At 39.0% G+C, this 20,000-nt stretch overlaps 1 long non-coding RNA gene across 1 annotated transcript in view; it reads left to right on the forward strand.

Moving 5' to 3' along the window:
* Positions 1-6,608, forward strand: part of LOC128247124 (uncharacterized) — a 78,167-nt gene extending 71,559 nt beyond the window's left edge. Inside the window, exon 3 of the long non-coding RNA XR_008263549.2 lies at positions 5,932-6,608. This is a non-coding gene — a long non-coding RNA (uncharacterized LOC128247124). The remainder of the gene's footprint in view (positions 1-5,931) is intronic.
* Positions 6,609-20,000: the final 13,392 nt, after the last annotated feature.

The raw sequence follows: 20,000 nt of genomic DNA on the forward strand, positions 1-20,000 counted from the left end.
TACAGTTAATTATAAATGTATAACAAATGCAAATCTATTCCTTCTATCTAGTACAAATAATTAAAGGAACGTCAAATTGTATTCTATTCATCTACCATTAAATGTATTCACATGTCATTCATGATAAAAGTGATGGACCCAATAATGATTAAGTATTATCAAACCTGTAAGTTCACACCGGTTCAATCTTAAATTGCAAAGTTTATTTTGTCTTGTTAATCACCAAATCAAGCCATTTATCTGATACTAGGCTGTAAATATTTAGAAGCCATGTTGCTGATAACAAGTTATATTGTTGAAATTTAATCCGCACAAAACTATTAGTTTCGTCTGATATTGATTAAACTTGAATTTCTATATCAGTTAACTCATATAAGTGATAGAAATTACACTATCGTATAATTAATGATTTAAAATTAAGTTGGTGCTCTATATTCAGGTTACAAGTTTAAATAGCTGATATTTAGATAATGTTGACTGGAGCTGGCTAGTGAAAAACACAAGTTCGGTTTAAAGTTGAGCATTTTCGATCATTGATAGAAACAACTTGTCAACGAAAAAACTTGTCAACACAGAAATGAAGAAAGACTTTAGATCACGGTTATTAGAAATTATAAACATGCAGGTAAGGAAGGACGTGAATGAGGGCGGAGTAAATACTAAAACCGCAGAGTCAACTTTTGAATTGCGGTCAAAGTATAGTGTACAGTAATCCCTCGCCATATTGCGGTTCACCTATCGCGCACTCAGTATATCGCAGTTTTTTTGGTTAATATATGTAAATGTATACTGCGGAGTCCTCAGTATATACGGGTTTCTGAGATCAATAGGTATTTAGATATTTTTAGATTTTAATTATTTCAGTAAGTAACCGTTGTAAAACAAATCAGGAAGACAAGAAAATTACACACAAACGCATGGACAGGCTGAAATAAATCAAACCGTATCCACTTATTCTTTCTCCTTTATTAGAATATCTTTTCTAATGATTTTGTAACCAATTATAGCAAGTTCGTCGGAGCACATGAAGCATAGTGTTCTCTAAATACGAGCCAATATATGATAGGAAAACTTATGTATCACCGGCAAACTAGCTATTACCAGAAGTCATTTTGAGTAGCCTCACTAGCTTCTGTTAGTGATTTTGTGTAGACGAAAAGAAAGGAAAAGCTGCAAATGTTTAATATACGAAAATGTATAACAGGAAACGAGCGTCAGCAAGATCACTTCAATATAATCAATCGACATGCAAGAAATTTTGTGGATCATATTTCAGAATTTTCATCCACTGTTCGTCTTTTATTGAGGTCCAATGCCTTTTTTTTTAAACCAAAAATAAAGAAATGATACCAGAAGCATTGTGTTTCAATGTACTTTTGAAATTGCCATAACTTGTCTTTTTTTCATATTTCGTGGGGCGTTGTGCATCTAAAACAATATTTTTCCGATATGTGCTTCCTTTTCAAAACAGTATGGTTCACTTTGAATGAGACCTGGCTATTATTTCTTGCATGTCGATTGATTATATTGAAGTGATCTTGCTGACGCTCGTTTCCTGTTATACATTTTCGTATATTAAACATTTGCAGCTTTTCATTTCTTTTCGTCTATTTCCTTTTCTTTTCTTTTCCCCTTCATATAATATTGTACGAGTGGTGTAGAATGATAAGTTCCGAGTAAACCAAATTGGTAACAAAAGGTCGTCTCTCAGTTTAATCACTGCATTTATATTATTCCTTGCACATGTTATTTTCACTCAGAGTCCATACATGAGTAGGAAATTTGTTTAGTCACGCTAACCACCCACGGCTCATTACATGGACAGAAATGAAAGATAAACCGATTAAGATACATTGTACTGCAGCTGTTTCTTAAAAGTCTCTTTAATTTGTAAGCAAAATTTAATTTGAATTCATGATAATTTCACATTCATTGGTATTTGGGATTTTAGTGTTTACAATGAATATTTTTCTTCATTTAATTTCCAAGCTATAGTTTTATTCTCTCCAGATGGCAATTTTTCCTAACATAATTTGCTAGAGAACCCATACATTAAATATCTGAAGGATCCCATTTTACATCAAGTCACCCTATTTATTATGAGAAATTACTTTATTATTAATACGAAATCTAAAGACAGAGTGTCTCCTTGAACGATGCTTCTGCTCATGGTTTCAAAGAAAGTTGCTTAAATGTTTGTTAATACCATGCTTGTTTAACACGTTATCTATAATAATAGATAATGTGGTCGCAGATACACAAAAGAATTTGTCAGCACGACAGTTTCTATTGTGTATGTTGGTGCGTAATAGCGTCATATAAATGCTGTTCGATATTCGGTCGACATAACGATTAAACTTTCAGTATGCATCTCTTCTGCATGCGTAAGTTATGACTATCCTTCACAAATGTATGCTACAAAATTTTATTCGGTTGAGTATCGATAGTATTTATGATTTGTGGACTTCTATTCAAATACTATTTCTCACTTCTTTTGCCCTCATGTTTGACAGTTGTCTTTTGTTTATCAACATAATAAATGCAGCAACCACAACTCTGTGAACTACGATATAAAGCTGTAAAGACAAGCTACACACTAAATAGCCCCAGGGAGGTAAAAATAAACAAACAAACAAAAGAAAAAGCATTTTATAAAACGGCATAAAGAACAAAGACATATGAACAACATTAGGTCCTCTGTCGGCTTGTCATTTGCCCTTGGTAGTCTGAGCGATCTTAGACTTGTAGGGTTTCCTGACTGATCCGATGTGACTAATCTGTGAGGGTAATGATTTATAATGGTCTCCGTTTATACGCTTTTAAATTTTTAGTTAGCATGCATTCAATTTGTAAACATCTTACGACGTCCTTTTATTGTTTTTTTTTTACTTTCGCTTTAGTAAAGTGCCGCGTTCGTCGCCCTCAGGGAACTATTACATTTATTTCTTTTATGACTACTAGAAGCGTGACAGTAGCAGCAACCGAATTACGTTTTTCTTTTTCATTGCTTTTGATCGTTTATTTGTATGGAATATGTTTATAAACAACAGACGTGATTAAAAGCAAATAAGGAAAAGCGTCGATGGCTGCTTATATCAACAAACCAGTTTAAATTTACATTTTGAGCATACTTGTATAAATATCATAATACTGGCGTTGTGGAAATAAAGTGCAAGTCCGAAAATGAAATGTAAATAGTTGCAAATAGTTAATCGTATTTGCAAAGTAAACAATTTAGCATGGTTATTTATAACTTCACACGGCAAACGATATTTCCCTAAGGAGCCCAGTAACTATCAAAGTAAAGTAGTCAGCATACGTATGCACGACCAAAAACAGATTCTTGTGGCAGTCACTGGAACTGCAAGGTATAGTAGCCTATATCATCCTCAAATGTATCCTCAAATATATACTGGCTTCATAAGACAAAGTCTGATAAACACGTATTCAAGACTACCACAAACAACGGAACATCTAAGATGGGCACCCCTAATGCCTCTACATATATCAGACCAGTGACCACTACTGACACCCTATATGTCAGAACTGTATTCGTGCTGAATGTCAGGAGCCTTCTGGCGTCCCACCAACACAAAACTCCATACCAGAGAGACTTAGTTACGTGTAATCAAACAATATGCATGGCACTAACAGAAAAACAACCGAATGCTGACAGATCAGATGCTGAGATACACATACCAATAAGTATAAAATACTTACACTGTGTTCTCGATATTCTTTTCTTTCGTTATACTTCATGCAAGTATATAGTGCATGCGTGATTCTTTTTGTATGGGTATTTGCTGCCCTTTCGGGGTCGATAAGATAAGTGCCAATTGATTACTGGGATCGATGCAATCGAGTTACACACCTTACCACGAACTTGTACTGAAATACCTTGAGATTCAAGGGCACACGTCTATTTAATACCTTGCCAAAACATTAGAGAGATCTACATGAGGTAGGGAGTTAATGTTTTCAAGAAGCAACTTGGCCCCTGCTCCAAAGTCGCAGATGAACTCAAAAGACGGTAGCAATATCGGACTCGCTCTTCACCAAAAGCCGGTTATATAAGAATGGCCACAGAAAAGTTGATAACAGAACACCAGCATGGCCACAGCCTTTGGGTTGAGACGCATAACAGAATATATATATATATATATATATATATATATATATATATATATATATGAGTATATATATATGAGTAAATATATATATGAGTAAAAATACAAAAAAAGGGTTTTGTATGATCGTGTATAGAGGAATATATTATTTTATTTAAAAGAGTTCCAACTCTGTCTGTTTTTTTATTTATATTCTTGTAAAATTAATGTGGGATATAGAATATGGAATATATAATATATAATATAAAAAAAGATGGATGGTACAATGAAATGAATTATTGAATGTCTTATTGAATATATGGAATATGTCTTCTTGAATATATGAAATATTGAGTGTTCAATATAAAGGATTAAGTATATAAATATATAAAGGCGAATACGTATTTTCTATACCTTGTGGTATTTCATCATGGCCGGTATGACAGACTGTAATATATATACATATACATATATATATATATATAATAATAATATTAGGGATAAAATCCAAAATTACAGGTAAAAACTCAATTAGAATCAATTTATTAAAAATTAAAACTAAATTAAGTTTCACAGAGTAAAATATATATAAATATATAGTTTTAAGGAAAAGAACCAAGGTTCATGGACTCATCGATGAAAATCCACTGTCACATATAGAAAAATTAATAATTAAAAGCACAATAAATGAGTATAATATAATACAAAGTAATTCTATTATACTCATTTATTGTGTTTTTAATTATTAATTTTTCTTTATGTGACAGTGGATTTTCATCGATGAGTCCATGAACCTTGGTTCTTTTCCCTAAAACTATATATATAAATATATATATTTATATATATGTGGGTGTGGGTGTGTGTGTGTTATAATGTAATAATTACTATGAAACATTGTGTAGAGTATATTGTATAAAGGATCGTGGGTAAGGCCAGAATAATGCGAAGTAAATGCAAGGCAAATCCCAAGAAAGACAAATATATGAATTTATGTAGACTTACGTTGCGTTCAAAATATTTCGGAGTTATGGCCCCATTTTCAAGAAACTAACGATTGCTGCCGGCAACATCGACCCCAATGATCAACTGCTACTTGTATTATCGACCCCGAAAGGATGAAAGGCAAAGTCGACCTCGGCGGAATTTGAACTCAGAACATGAAGGCAGACGAACTACCGTTAAGCATTTTGCCCGGCGTGCTAACGATTCTGCCAGCTCACCGCGTTAATAATAATAATAGTAGTAGTAGTAATAGTAATAGTAGTAGTAGTAGTAGTAATAATAATAATAATAATAATCCTTTCTACTGGAAGTGCAAGGCCTCAAATTTTTGGGAAGGGATTAAGTCGATTACATCGACCCCAGTGAGTTACTTCCCGGCAAGGATGAAAGGCGAAGTCGACCTCAGCGGAATTTAAACCCAGAACGTATCGACAGGCGAAACACCTCGAAGCATTTCGCTCGGCGTGCTAACGATCTGCCAGCTCTCCGCCTGAATGATAATAATGATAATAACAACAACAATAATAATAATAATGATAATGGTTTCAAATGTTGGCACATGGCTAGCAAGTTTGGGTTAAGGTGCGTAACTCGATTACATCGATCCCAGTAATCAATTGGCACTTATCGTATCGATCCCGAAAGGGCAGCACATACCTATACATAAAAACTCACGCATACACTATATACTTGCATAAAGTATAACGAAAGAAAAGAATATCAAGAACAGAGTGTAAGTATTTTATATTTATTGGGAAGTATATATTTATTTTAACAATTAAAACATTACTTTAAATTGATTAATATCTTTTATCTCTTACAGGTTTCAGTCATTGGACTGCAGCCATGTCGTGACATCACCTTGAAGGGTCTTAATCGAACGAATCGACACTAACACAATTGTTCGAGAAGGAATATATGAAAGACATTTGATACCAAGAAAAAAATATATCATTGATTACTGACCACCTATGAGCACCTAATCAGAACAACTGACCTATGCCAACAAAAACAAAACAAAAATACTAAGCGATATATATATATATTGCGGCATTTTCGAACATTTTCAGATACAACGGACTATTTTGTCACTGAAAAGGTCGCAGCTTCGAGCGACGAAAAGTTTGACTCCGCATTTCAAATAAATGGTTAAGTGAAATTTACGGGCCTTGTGTGTTTCTTAACGGCTAACTTGTCTCTTCCACACTGCATTCGCTTTCATTTTAGCACAAAAACTCAGATAAAACAAACTAGTTATGCAAGTACATCTCCGAAAACCTGAACGATATGTTACAGAAAAAAATGCATGTCTAACATCTCTCCAATTGCAGAGGCAGTAGTATTGATACAGTACTGTATTATCGAACTGAGAAGACGAGAGATCGATTTCTTTCAAGAGCACTGTATTAATATTCAATACATTCATATATTTCAAATTAAATACGTATTATGATAATTAACTACTCTAATAATACTGGAAGATGCATTGTTGTTGTTGGCACTCCGTCGCTCACGACGTCGACTGTTCCAGTCGATCCGATCAACGGAACAGCCTGCTCGGGAAATGAACGTGCAAGTGGCTGAGCACTCCACAGACACGTGTACCCTTAACGTAGTTCTCGGGGATATTCAGCGTGACACAGCGTGACACAGCGTGACAAGGCTGACCTTTTGAATTACAGGCACAACAGAAACAGGAAGTAAGAGAATGTTGTGGTGAAAGAGTACAGCAGGGTTCGCCACCATTCCCTGCCGGAACCTCGTGGACTTTAGGTGTTTTCGCTCAATAAAGACTCACAACGCCCGGTCTGGGAATCGAAACCGCGATCCTATGACCGCAAGTCCGCTGCCCTAACCACAGGGCCATTGCGCCTCCACCTGGAAGATGCATAAGAAGCAGCATATCACCATATATATCAATGTGTGCGCGCATGTGTGTGTATTATATGCATCTTTATAAGATGGTTTAGTCAAAGAATGATCTAATATGAAAATTTTGAGTAGAATATCTTTACTAAGTCCCAGGTTTTTCTTCCAGTGACACTACAAATAATTTTCCTAGCCCCGTTGTCTCAGCTAAATAAGTTTCAGAACCCCTTTTATAATCACATGGACCTACGAATACGCATGCACAGAGAACTTGCGACGGCGGTTTTATTTTCTGAATATTGAGTGATAAGTCACAAATTATTTGTGAATACCCTTGCAAATTAGATACTGCCGGCTGTTCACTAAATGAATGCAGTTTATTGTGCTTATATTTAATTTTATTTAATTAGCTGTTATAAAAATACAATTAAAAATTATTTCTCTATCTAATAATTATAACTTGGATGTATTTAACCTATAATTTAAAGACAATACTATTATGAGGACATGCTCGGATATCATACTGAATAAATTATTTCGTTTAACGACTTTGCTTTTTTATAAACCCTTGTTTGTTACAATAGTAATAACGAAGCACAACAGTTGACTGAACTGAATGTATACCATCTCAATATGAGAAATCCTTATTTTAAATGATTTACGAAGATAATAGTTGACAGTTTGCAGTGTCAGTATACACATGCACTTACAGATGTAAGAAATGAAATAAGAAATTTGGAAAAATAAGCAGTAAATAAAAAGTAACATCCAAGAGAAAGTTCGTTTTAAGAGATGCTGCCGAAATGGAAAGAAACGAGAGAATGCAAAAATTAAAGAAAAAAAAAACAAAACAAGACGAAGCTGAGTCCAATTTAAGTGTGAATAAAGAAGATTGTGGGGACAAAAATATGAGAAAATGAATACAGAGTAAGCACGAAATCAAAACTTGAAGATTTGTGAGAGAAAAGTGTATATGTCGAAAATAACAGTCACATAGTACAGGCAAACCGCTAGGTTACGGGGAAGTAAACACACCAGCATTGGTTGTCAAGTGATGATGCTGGGACAAACATGCACGCACGCACACACACACGCACACATATATTCTTTTATTTGTTTCAGACATTTGATTGCGGCCATGCTGAAGCATCGCCTTTAGTCCAACAAATTGACTCCAGGACTTATTTTTGTAAGCCTAGTATTCATTCTATCGGTAACTTGTGCCGAACCGCTAGATTACGGTGACGTAAAATACCAACATCAGTTGTCATGCAATAGGTGGAGGGACAAACACACACACACACACACACGCAAACACACACATACTTATATATATATATATATATATATATATATATATATATATACGACGAGCTTCTTTCAGTTTCCGTCTACCAAATCCACTCACAATTCTTTGCACAGCCCGAAACCATAGCAGTCGAGACTTGCCCAAGGTGTCACGCAGTGGGATTGAACCCGGAATCTTGTCATTGGGAAGGTAGTATCTTACCACGGAGCCACTCCTACGTATAAATATATATATATATATATATATATATATCTCAATACATACATACATACATATATATATATATAAATACATACATACATGTATATATATATATATATATATATATATATATATATATATATATACACGACGAGATTCTTTGAATCTCTGTCCACCGTCCAACAAATCCACTCAGAAGGGTTTCGTTAGCCCGAGGTTATAGTAGATGACATTTACTTTAGGTGACGCGCAGTGGGACTGAACCGGGAATCACGTGGTTGGAAACCAAGCTTATTAGCACACAGACACTCTTACACCTATAACCTTTAGGTTACTTGAAATATGTTTGTGACATATTTTAAATTCTAGGGGCAAATTCTCTCTTTCGGTAAAAGGTTTTAAAACAGCATATCTGCCCACTGCTTCTCTCTAACGGGAACTGCTTTTTGGCGTTGAATCTTCCCAGGTTTATCTCTCTTCGGCATTACCCATTGAGCAAGGCTAAAAAGCCAGAAAAGCGCGTCCCCAAATCCGCTAGAGATATGGAGTTTTACGATAAGAGAATCTTTTCTCTACAGTATCTGCAGTGAATTTGCCTTTAGATGTTAAAATATGTCACAAACATATTTTAACCAACATAAAGGCCGTTCATATATATATCTATATATATATATATATATATATATATATATATATATATATATATATATATATATATACAGAAGGGTTTGAGAGAGTGAGTAGGTAAAAGCAAAATGAGCTCAGTATAGATAAAACTGAATAGTGCTCAAATGGATGTGAACTTAAACGCCAACTTCTCCATCCGACGCCAGGGCCTCGGCATCGAAAGTTAGCTATAAGAACTATTCTTATTGGGCAAATGGATTTGCAGCTCTACACTTGAAAACGTTTGTCTAACTGACGTTAACAATTTCATGTAGTTTTATTGCTCTTCGCACATTTATGGCATCATACACCACATATTAATCATGTTTATGGTTATTACGTAACTTTTGGCCAACTTGAAACAACTGCCGCGATAAGAATGTGCATAATTTTTTTCTTTATTTCATAATCTGTATTTTTTCTCCATTTAAGTATATGTCTCAAGGCTATCCGTATTTATCCACATTACTATTTCTTTCTCTCTCCCCATGTATATATGTATATATATATATATATATATATATATATATATATATATATATATATATATATATATATATATATATATATATATGTGTGTGTGTGTGTGTGGGTGTGTAACACGCTCACACGTGAAGTACTTCTGCATCGTTTTCGATTCTCTACTCCAATCAAAAGTATTTATTACTCCGGGGCAACAGAAGAATATTTGTAAGCAAAATGTCAGCTACGGGGATTGAATCCAAAAGCTATAACATTGAAGGCAAAATTCATACTAACGATACTTTCTACTGAGCACTCAAGAAAGCTTCGTGCTCCTAGTTAAAATTAGAAAGAAATATAAACTAACACTGCAAATGAAAATATCAAGTATACGGCTCTAAGATAACAATCGGTATATCTCTCGTGTATCTACTCGAAATCTAACAGAAATGTACACACTATAACTGTCTTGTGTCAAATATATTTTCAGAAGCATGGAATTATAATTATAAATACACCTGCGCAGCTTAATTAAGACACAGTTTCATGTTTCTCTACCTTTAGAGATTTAAGCAGTACAAATGTCTCCTTGCAGCGTAAAAAATCTTAGCATAACCTGAAAGCATTTGCAAATATTATATATATATATATATATATATATATATATATATGTCATACACACACACACACAAACACACTAACATATTACCACCAAATCATGCACACACACACACACACACACACACACACATACATACGCACACACACGTTCTGTTATCACACACACACTCGCAGACTTCCGCACACGCACAGATATTCATCTCCCTTTTTCACTCTCCTGTCTTAGAAAGAACTTTTCACCCACCACCTCCTCTTCCGGTCTTTTCATAATGTAACCTCGTGGGCATCGGTACCATTTTCCTCTTTCTCCGTTCTTCCATTCTCCGAACTTTCCATCTTTCCGACGAAGGGCTACGCCCGAAACGTCATACACTCTCTCTTTCCTTTCCTGAGCGTCCAATAATACTATCCATATCACGTCCTCACTTTGTTGTTTTTTTGTTATTGTTTTTTTGAACTATATATATATATATTTATATATATACACATACATACATACATCCATAATATATATAGAGCAAAGAACCCCTTCGGTCATGAATGACACCATGGCATTGCACCTAGAAAGTTACACCCCTCCCCCGAGGCCGTTTTATTGAAGACCAGTAGTCGCCCATGCATACCAGCCTCCCCTCTCCATGCCACCGATGTTATCCAAGGGAAAGTTAAATGCCGATAAACGTTAACTCCATTGTAAATCATTTCTAGAGCTGAGTGGACTGGAGCAACGTGAACTAAAGTGTCTTGCTCTAGAACACAACACAACCCAGTCCGAGAATCGAACTTACTACTTCATGTTTGTGAGCCCAACGCTCTAACGACTGAGTCATGGAGTAATATGAGCTTTGGTCTTCGCAGTAATTACGATGATGAAAACGAATCTACGTGTATTCATTGTATGACTGTGACGAAAATAGAATAGAAAGCAAAATAATAAAAGAGAAGGAATTTTTTTTTTAAATGTTGAAAGAGCTCTTACAAGGTACATGTCTTAAGAACAACTTGATTTCTTAAATTTCAATTGCACTTTTGGCATTTTAACACTGAAAACGATAAAAGAGCACTTTATAGTATATCTATCTATCTATCTATCTATCTATCTATCTATCTATCTATCTATCTATCTATCTATCTATCTATCATCATGGACGGACGGTAGACACATCGGCTCCCATGTAAGTTGCATTTTTCACCTCTTAAAAGACCTATTTTGTTTTAAAATTTTGTATAAGTTGTGTATAACACAAAATACTTCGTGAACATATATTTTTCAAATCGGAAATAGCTCTATTTAGAGCCTTATTTCCAAAAATTCAAACATATCTTCCTCGTTCCTAGCCATATTCTTTAAAACGAATATGGCTAAGGTTTTCAACGAGGCCGACTTCCCGCTCCTAATGCCAGAGGCGAAAACACTTAATGCCGTTCCGCATGAACGCAGACAAGTGATGAAGAAGAGCAATGATTCTGAGTCAACTGCTGCTGCCTCAACCACCACCACTACCACCATCACGTGTACAAACTCTGCTGCTACAGCAGTCTTGCCTGCCACCGTCACCAGTGACAACAACAACAACAACGACAAAGATAACAACAACAACAGCAACAACAACGACAACGACACAAATGTCCTTGCTAACACGACCACTGTCCTCACCACTGCTACTACCAGTGACAATAACAACAGCAACAACAACGACAACGACACAAATGTCCTTGCTAACACGACCACTGTCCTCACCACTGCTACTACCAGTGACAATAACAACAGCAACAACAACAGGACACCGACCTTCAACACCAACACCACCACTACTTCGACAAACTCTGCCGCCACTACCACCACCTTTGAACCTGGCAGTACCAACACCACTGTCAATACCACCATCAACAACTACAAGACGAACAAGATAAACAACACCACAAACGCCACAAACAACATATCTGCCAGCATCACAAAAACAAATTTTGCCGATGCAACGAAAGAAAAAAGAACAATATTAACATTCACCCAAAAACAAATCAATGACACAAAATCCCTTCTCACGAAAGAAGGTGACACTGTACAAATACACATACCAAAAGCAATTATTGAAAATACAAACAAGAAGCACATATCATACAGACTTATCAACAAGAAAACGAAGCGACCGGAGAATTTCTCCACCCCAAAAATTGAGATTTGTCTCAAACCGATATGGCCCTTTCAAAGTCATGTTACTTGGGGACGAAAATTTGCCACGGTCCTAGTACGCTTTAAGAGCGAACAGTTAGTGAAGGAATTTTCAACACTCTCTCTCCACACAGATGACTTGGTGATGATACCGAGTTATCTTGGACAGAGAGTGACGAAGGTGACAGTAAAGAATGTCCCTTCACAAGTGGAAACACAGTGGATAGTAGGTTCTATATGCCTCGAAATGGAGGAGGCAAATATATTAGAAATTGCTACTGCAGAGGAGAAAAACTGGGAAGGGGGAAAAAGTCGAAGTCCTCCTCCACATCACTGAAGAGGAGTGCCAAAAGATCCCCACACACATCCAACTGGCAAAGGACCACAAGTTATATGTAGTGGTGGAAGGAAGGCGACCATGTTGTTATGTATGCGGCAGCGAGGCACACCTCAAGGACAGTTGCCCAACCGCCGCCAACCAAAAAAAGCAACAAGGGCAACCACCAAAATCCGGAAAAAAAACCCTACTACCAACACCACCATCAACAATCAAAACAAGAGAAACACAAGCAACACTGGCAACTGAGAAGACAACAGCATCTGCAAAAACAACAAGTGAGGAAGCAGGGGAAAAGAAAGAAAATTCCAAGACTGTTTCCCCCTCCCCCACATCACACACACCTCACACAAATAACAAGCCATCAGCACCAACAAAAACAGCAACACAACCACTCACACAAGCACACACAGACGCTCACAATTTGCCCCTACCCCCTTCCGATTCCTCAGAACCTTCGTCGGAAGATGAAAGTAATGAGGAATGGCAAATAGCCCAGAAAGGAAGGAGGAAGAGGAGCAAGAAAAGAAAAGCAAACACAAACAAAGCAGGGAGATACACAACTCCCGAAAACACTCCAGACACCAACACAAGCACACACAACTACAACACAAGCAACAAAACCCCAAAAGCAAGTACACACACAATGCTCACTGCCATCAACACAAAAAACTCAGAGTTGATGGAATACATCAACACAAAAACAAACATAACAAACGAAGACATAAAAACCAGCAACCACCCATACACAACACCGCCAGAACACATCAAAATACTACACATAACACCAACCCTGCACCACACACTAAAATCTATTTTTCCAAAGGCAGTTGGCAAATGCCAAAAATACCTGGCGAAAAAACTATATAGTGATCTCCTCGAAGAAAACCCGAAGGAGGAGACACAAAAACTCTCAAACGGTAAGTGACTCTCTTTATAAAACTTTAACACTCAAATCAAAATGATGCTCAAGATTGGTTGTGTAAATGCGCGTGGCTTGGGGTCCCCTTGGAAACAAGGGTACCTCCTAAATGACATAAAGTCACATAAACTAGAAATCATAGCCATAAGCGAGACCAGACTCCATGATCCGCGGGCCCTATCGTCCATGTTTGGCAGACAGTTTAACATTTATTTTTCTCCCTGTCTGCCGAGAATGGGCGGTAGTGGCACGGCGGTACTCTTTCGCAAGAGTCTGGATCTCGAAGTAAAGACAGTATTCATAGACCCGGAGGGTAGATTGGTTGTTCTGGATGTCGATGGCAGCGATGGGTGTGCTTTTCGACTCATATCAGTATACGCACCACCTTTAACAGGTAGGCCGGATTTCTTTCGACGTCTAGAAGTATTCCTAGGAACGTCTCGTCCTTTACTTTTAGTGGGGGATTGGAATGCTACCTTGGACACGCATCTAGACTATGTGGGCAGAGATAGGAATAGACGGGGATGCAAATGCCTCAAAGACCTGCTCAGACGCTTTCAACTGTCTGACAGGTACCGACTCGATTACCCGAATGCGCCAATGTGGACATGGACAAACCGCATCGGGTCGTCGAGATCGTATCTAGATAGAATACTGTGTAGGAGAGTAGATAGAGATAGCATAGGGTGTCCACAATTTCACATAGTCAGCTACACGGATCACAAACTTGTGACGTGTACGCTAGATTTAGATAAGACACATAGGCAGGGCTCCGGTTACTGGAAACTAAACGCGTCTTTCCCGTCGAGACCAGTTTTCAGAGACCGGATTAGCACGTTAGTAAAGAGGGCTTTGACAGGAGCCATCATCAATAACAAATGGTGGTTTGCCCTCAAGAGAGCAATAAAAGCAGAAGCGGTTAGGTATAGCAAAGCACTAGCCATAGACAGAAACAGAGTAGAGGGTGAACTAGTTAAGAAGCTAGAAGAGGCAATTAGAAGTGGCATCGCATCCGACGTTTTGGCGGCGAGGTTGGCCCTTGACCAACACTTCAAAGCCAAACACGAAGGGTGCGTTGTCAGGGCTAGGATGCGTGCTCTAAGAAACGAAGGTGTTGGAGCCGCACGAGAGGCCCGGGTGGCGGAGGCGCAACAGGGCAACAAAGCCACCATTCGGTCTCTGGTGGACGAACAGGGGCGCGAACTGCTCGAGCCAAGCAAAATGTGTGAGGCCTTTCAGCGGCACTTTGCTCGACTGTTTGGGACGAATGGCGAGCGAGAACGCAGGGTGGACTTCAGTGCCTACCTGCACAGCCTGCCACGACTCTCGGCAAGAGAGGCGGAGTGCTGCGAAGGTGCCATCACGGCGGCGGAAGTGAGGGACGCGATGGCGGGATGCTCGAGGGACAAATCTCCGGGTTTGGATGGTCTGCCCTACGAGCTTTACAACTGTAAGCCAGACTTGTTTGGAGACGTCTTGGTGGCGGTGTACTGCAACTGGCAGCAAAACGGGAGCATTCCCGGTTTTGTGAGTCGAGGAGCCGTAACGCTGCTGAAGAAAGATCCAAACAAGGGGGACGTCATAGATAACTTTAGGCCCATCACTCTGCTCAATGCAGACTTGAAAATTTTGGCCAAGGTGTTAGCCAAGCGGTTGGCGCTTGTCATCGGGAAACTGATCGGCAAGGCGCAAACGTGCGCGGTGCCGGGCAGGAGCATCCATGACAACCTCCATCTGATGCGCTACATCATAGAGAGGGTAGTTAAGGAACCTGGCATGGGTGGGGCCCTGATCAATTTAGATCAATCGAAAGCTTTCGATAGGGTAGACCATCAATACTTGGAGGCTGTCCTCATAGCAGCCGGCTTCGGTCCCATTTTCCGCGGCTGGATGGCTGCCTTGTACAGAGGCATCCGTTCGGTAGTTCGCGTCAATGGGCATCTATCAAGACCCTTCGACATTGCACGTTCGGTCCGTCAGGGATGCCCCCTCTCGTCGCTTCTGTACGTGTTGACTCTCGAGCCACTACTGCGGAAGCTGGCGACGCTGAGGGGCATCCCGCGAGAGTTGGGATGCGGGACGAGCGTGTCGGCATACGCGGACGACGTCACCGTCATAGTGTCTAGCCAAAAGCACATCGAGCTTGTCGGCGAGACACTGAGAGACTACGAAGCGGTAACGGGAGCGAAAATCAACCGGGATAAGTCAGTGGGCTTGCGGCTCGGCACCTGGAGAAGCAACCCCATGCCGTCAAGTAGCGCCTCCGTCGTGGGACGTTGGACTGACGGTCCGGTTGAGATGCTCGGGGTCTGGTTTGGTCCAGACCTCCAAACGGAGAAGAACTGGGACGAGATAACGAGAAGGGTGGCCACTCTAGCCCGGCAATGGGCCGAGAGGAAGCTTTCCCTGAAAGGTCGGGCGGAGGTGGCGAACACGTACATCGCGTCCGTCATCTACTACCGCCTGACCGTCGTTCCTTGTCCCGACCCTACCATCACCAAACTGGAGCGCATCCTCTTCCGCTTCTTGTGGAAAGGAAGCGTTCCGATGGTTAGGCGATCCGTTTGCTGCCAACACCCGTTAAAAGTAGGACTGGGCATGCCGTGGTTGATGATGCGCAGACACGCGCTGAGACTGCGACATCTCCGGCTCTACGTAGACAGCGGTGAACAGGTGTGGTCACCGTTTGTGCGGCGCGCTTTCCCGCAGCTCGTCTCCATGACCGAACTGCAGTCATGGATCAAGAAGAGGCCGAGGAAGGGCGAATGGCATCGCGAGTGTCGCGCTGCTCTTCGGCAACTCCAACAACCCGGGTCAACCTTGAGCGACTGCATCACAACTAACGCATTCTATAGTGGATTAGTGGAGGGAAGGTACGACGACGATCTCGGGGCGAACCTGGGCGTCGACGAGGAATACCTGACCCGCCTGTTTAAGACGACCTTCGGGCCGGGACCTATGGACAACTTCCAGAGATCCCTGGCCTGGCAGTGCTATCGAGAAGCACTACCCGTTCGGGATAAGCTCTACAGGCATGGCTCGAGAAACACGGGGCCGACCTGTCCGAGATGCCGGCAGAGCGACGAAACCGTTCTGCACGCACTCGTACAGTGTCCCACCATTTCCGAGCTGTGGGCTTACGTCGAACAACTGCTATCGCGTGTGGGACGAGTCGGTCTATCAGCCGAGTCTATCGTGAATATTGTCGCGCCTCCTTCCTTTAAACGGGAAGGAAGAGCTATTTTCATCGTACTTGTGGCTATGGCGAAAGAATGTGTATGGTGGACGCGTCTGAAAGGTCTAGAGACAAAGACTTTCCTCTCTGGGCAATCTCTCATCAACTTCTTCAAGTATCACCTGAAGAGGAAGTTGAGAGTAGAAAGGGAAGTCTTGTCTAGTGAATGCTTCAAAAAAAGATGGGTGAATGTAGCAAGGATGGCACGTGTGAACGACGGAACCATCTTGAGCATAACCCTATGAACAAGAAAAAAAAATAAAACAAAAAGGCAAAAGAGAGTCACTTACTGTTATTGTTTCTTCAATGAGAATATTGACCAAGGTTACCGTGGTCTTTTCCGTGGGCTTTTCCTTCCACGGCTAAACCTAAACTGTCCTCCCCTCTTTTTACACGAGAACATTACTGTGTGATACACGATCCCTATTGATCGGCCTTTCCTTTTCTTTTTTTTTCGATCCCTTTTGATCGAACTGCCCCTTTTTCCCTTCCTACGATCCATTTTGATCGACACCACCAATTTTTTTTTTTTTTTTTTTTTTTTTTTTCCTTCCTTCCCCCTCCCAAAAAGAAAAGCTCTACATTGTATTTGTCCCTTCTTCGTTGAGCCCTGTGTGGCTAATAAAAGAAATGTATCTATCTATCTATCTATCTACAGACACACATACGGACATTTGTAGAGAAGTGCATTATGTATAAAGCAAAAATTATCCCAGAAAACATATCTTAGTCAGGCTAAATGCATGTTTTAGAACATCGAAGGTTGTATTAAATACAAGAAAGTAATGAATTCTTGATTTAATGAAGTTACCTTCTCCTCTTTCGAGAAGGTAGGGCAGTTGTCTGGCGGAAAATGTGAGAAACTGTAAATGAGTAGAGGAGGAGAATTACCAAAATCAAGGCCAACTGGCATATCATGAATGGAAAGCACCATTACTGTCAGGAGAATCAGGTGTCTACAGCTGTCTTCTTGTGTCCCGGGAAAGAAACAAACTTTTCTTTAATGAAAATTTAATTATATACCAGGTACTAATGGTTACAATTTACATTTAGGCAATATCAGCTTTGTCTTAGTCTCTACTGTTAGCGATAAAATTTGTAAAATGTAATTGACTGTTGGTAATATGCACCGTTCACAGTTTTTGTTTGAGCTAAATTGCTGATTCGATAACGTCACTGTAATTATTGTAAGAGCTCTGGCCTAAAATTAATCGCCTCTTTATTTCTTTGGCTTCATATTTTTCTTGAGCCCTTTTTAATATTCTTGGGTAGAATTAGTTTTCGACATGTTCTCTTCGTTTCTCCGCCACTGGGAATATTTTTAGTGTCGCCTCGTCATATATCACTGCTTTTCTTTCGTTAGGTCTTTAGCCCTTACTCTCAACAGACCCTGATGTCTCTTGACTTATGTTATTAGGATGTATAACCTCAACTGCATATCTTAGATTATGTAGATTGGGCATATATATATATATTTATGTGTGTGTGTGTGTGTGTGCGTACCAGTGGGGCCCGTGAATATGAAAACTTAATACAAAAAACCTAAAAGCGTAGTCTATGTTGTGTCTGTACCGAAAGATAGTCGCTCATCTGCTGCTCATTGAAAAGTGAAAGAAATTAGAATACAATGCACTTTATATATACACTTTATAGACTTTATGCACAATGTTATAGACTTAATACAGAGAACTCATACAATTAAATATTCATTCTTATTTTTCAATTTCACCCCATAAACAAATAAAACAAAAATATCCCGTACATATGATACAACCTTTAGTTCAAGTGCATATATCTACCACGTAAAGAAGTGTCAATATTTTGCAGAATTGCACTTATGCGCAAGCTTTGATAGGTGATATAAAGAAAAATAGTTCAATTGAAAAAATTACACTTGTCACTATCCAATCTCCACCTTCATCTCTACCCTCCTCCCATCTCCAGCAGCAGCAGCAGCAGCAGTAGCATCTCTCTCTTCCTCCTTTTCTCTCTTTCACTCTTTCTACCTTGTCCCTCTCTTTTTCCTCCTCTCTTTCTCTCTCCTCTCTCTCTCTCTCTCTCTCTCTCTCTCTCTCTCTCTCTCTCTGCCTTTCTTTAACTTCACTAGCAGAACATCACCTTTTTGCTAAAATTATATTTTTACCTCTTTTCCTTTACCTTCACAAACATTTTTTAAATCACGTAATAAATATTACGTTCCCCCTATCTAACAACATGGACGCTTTTTTCTCCTTTATCTTTCATGCTCTTTCTGTTTCACTCTTCGCCTTATCCTCTTTTTCTCTCTCCTTTTTCTTTATCCTTTCTTCAACTAATCACGTGAAAGCGGTACAATTACGTTTCTTCAATCTCACATCATGAACGCTTCTCTCTCCCTCTTTTTCTCTCTCCCTCTTTTCTTTCTCCCTCTTTTTCTCTAATCACGTGAAAGAGTTACCGACTGTGTAAGTTACGCAATGACAAGCAAAATTATTATATGATCCATCCATCCATCCATCAATCCATCCATTCATCTATCTATCTATCTATCTATCTATCTATCTATCTATCTATCTATCTATCTATCTATCTATCTATCTATCTATCTGTATGTATGTATATATGCATGTGTGTGTATGAATGTACGTTTCTATGTATGTATGTATGTATGTAGGTAGGTAGGTAGGTAGGTAGGAAGGTATAATCATCTAGTATAGCATTTTAAGATTTTTCCAAGCATGATGCCAAAGATTAGGGGACTATTTCTGCATGTTGTATTTCTCCAGATCTTTATAAAAGCAAACAGAAAAGCAAACAATAATCTATTATAAACACTAAATGGGCACCAAATACACCATGATTAAGCCAATTACAAGCTGTTTCAACGAACGGATTGGTCATTGAATTTGAATTTGCTTTACTTTCTTTTTTTTTTGTTTTTTTTTTTGTAATTGTCAATTGGTATAGACTCGTTCAGCCGGAGTTAACGATGGTTTTCTTTGATTTATTTGGTGTTTTCTTTTCGTACGGATCATTTTTCTGTTAACTTTATTATTTTGATGTGTGGTTATATGTGTATGTGTACGTCGCTTTATAATTATTGATTTTTGTGAATTGG

This window comes from Octopus bimaculoides, chromosome 2, assembly GCF_046866305.1.
Source record: "Octopus bimaculoides isolate indiv1 chromosome 2, ASM4686630v1, whole genome shotgun sequence".
Lineage (NCBI taxonomy): Eukaryota > Metazoa > Mollusca > Cephalopoda > Octopoda > Octopodidae > Octopus > Octopus bimaculoides.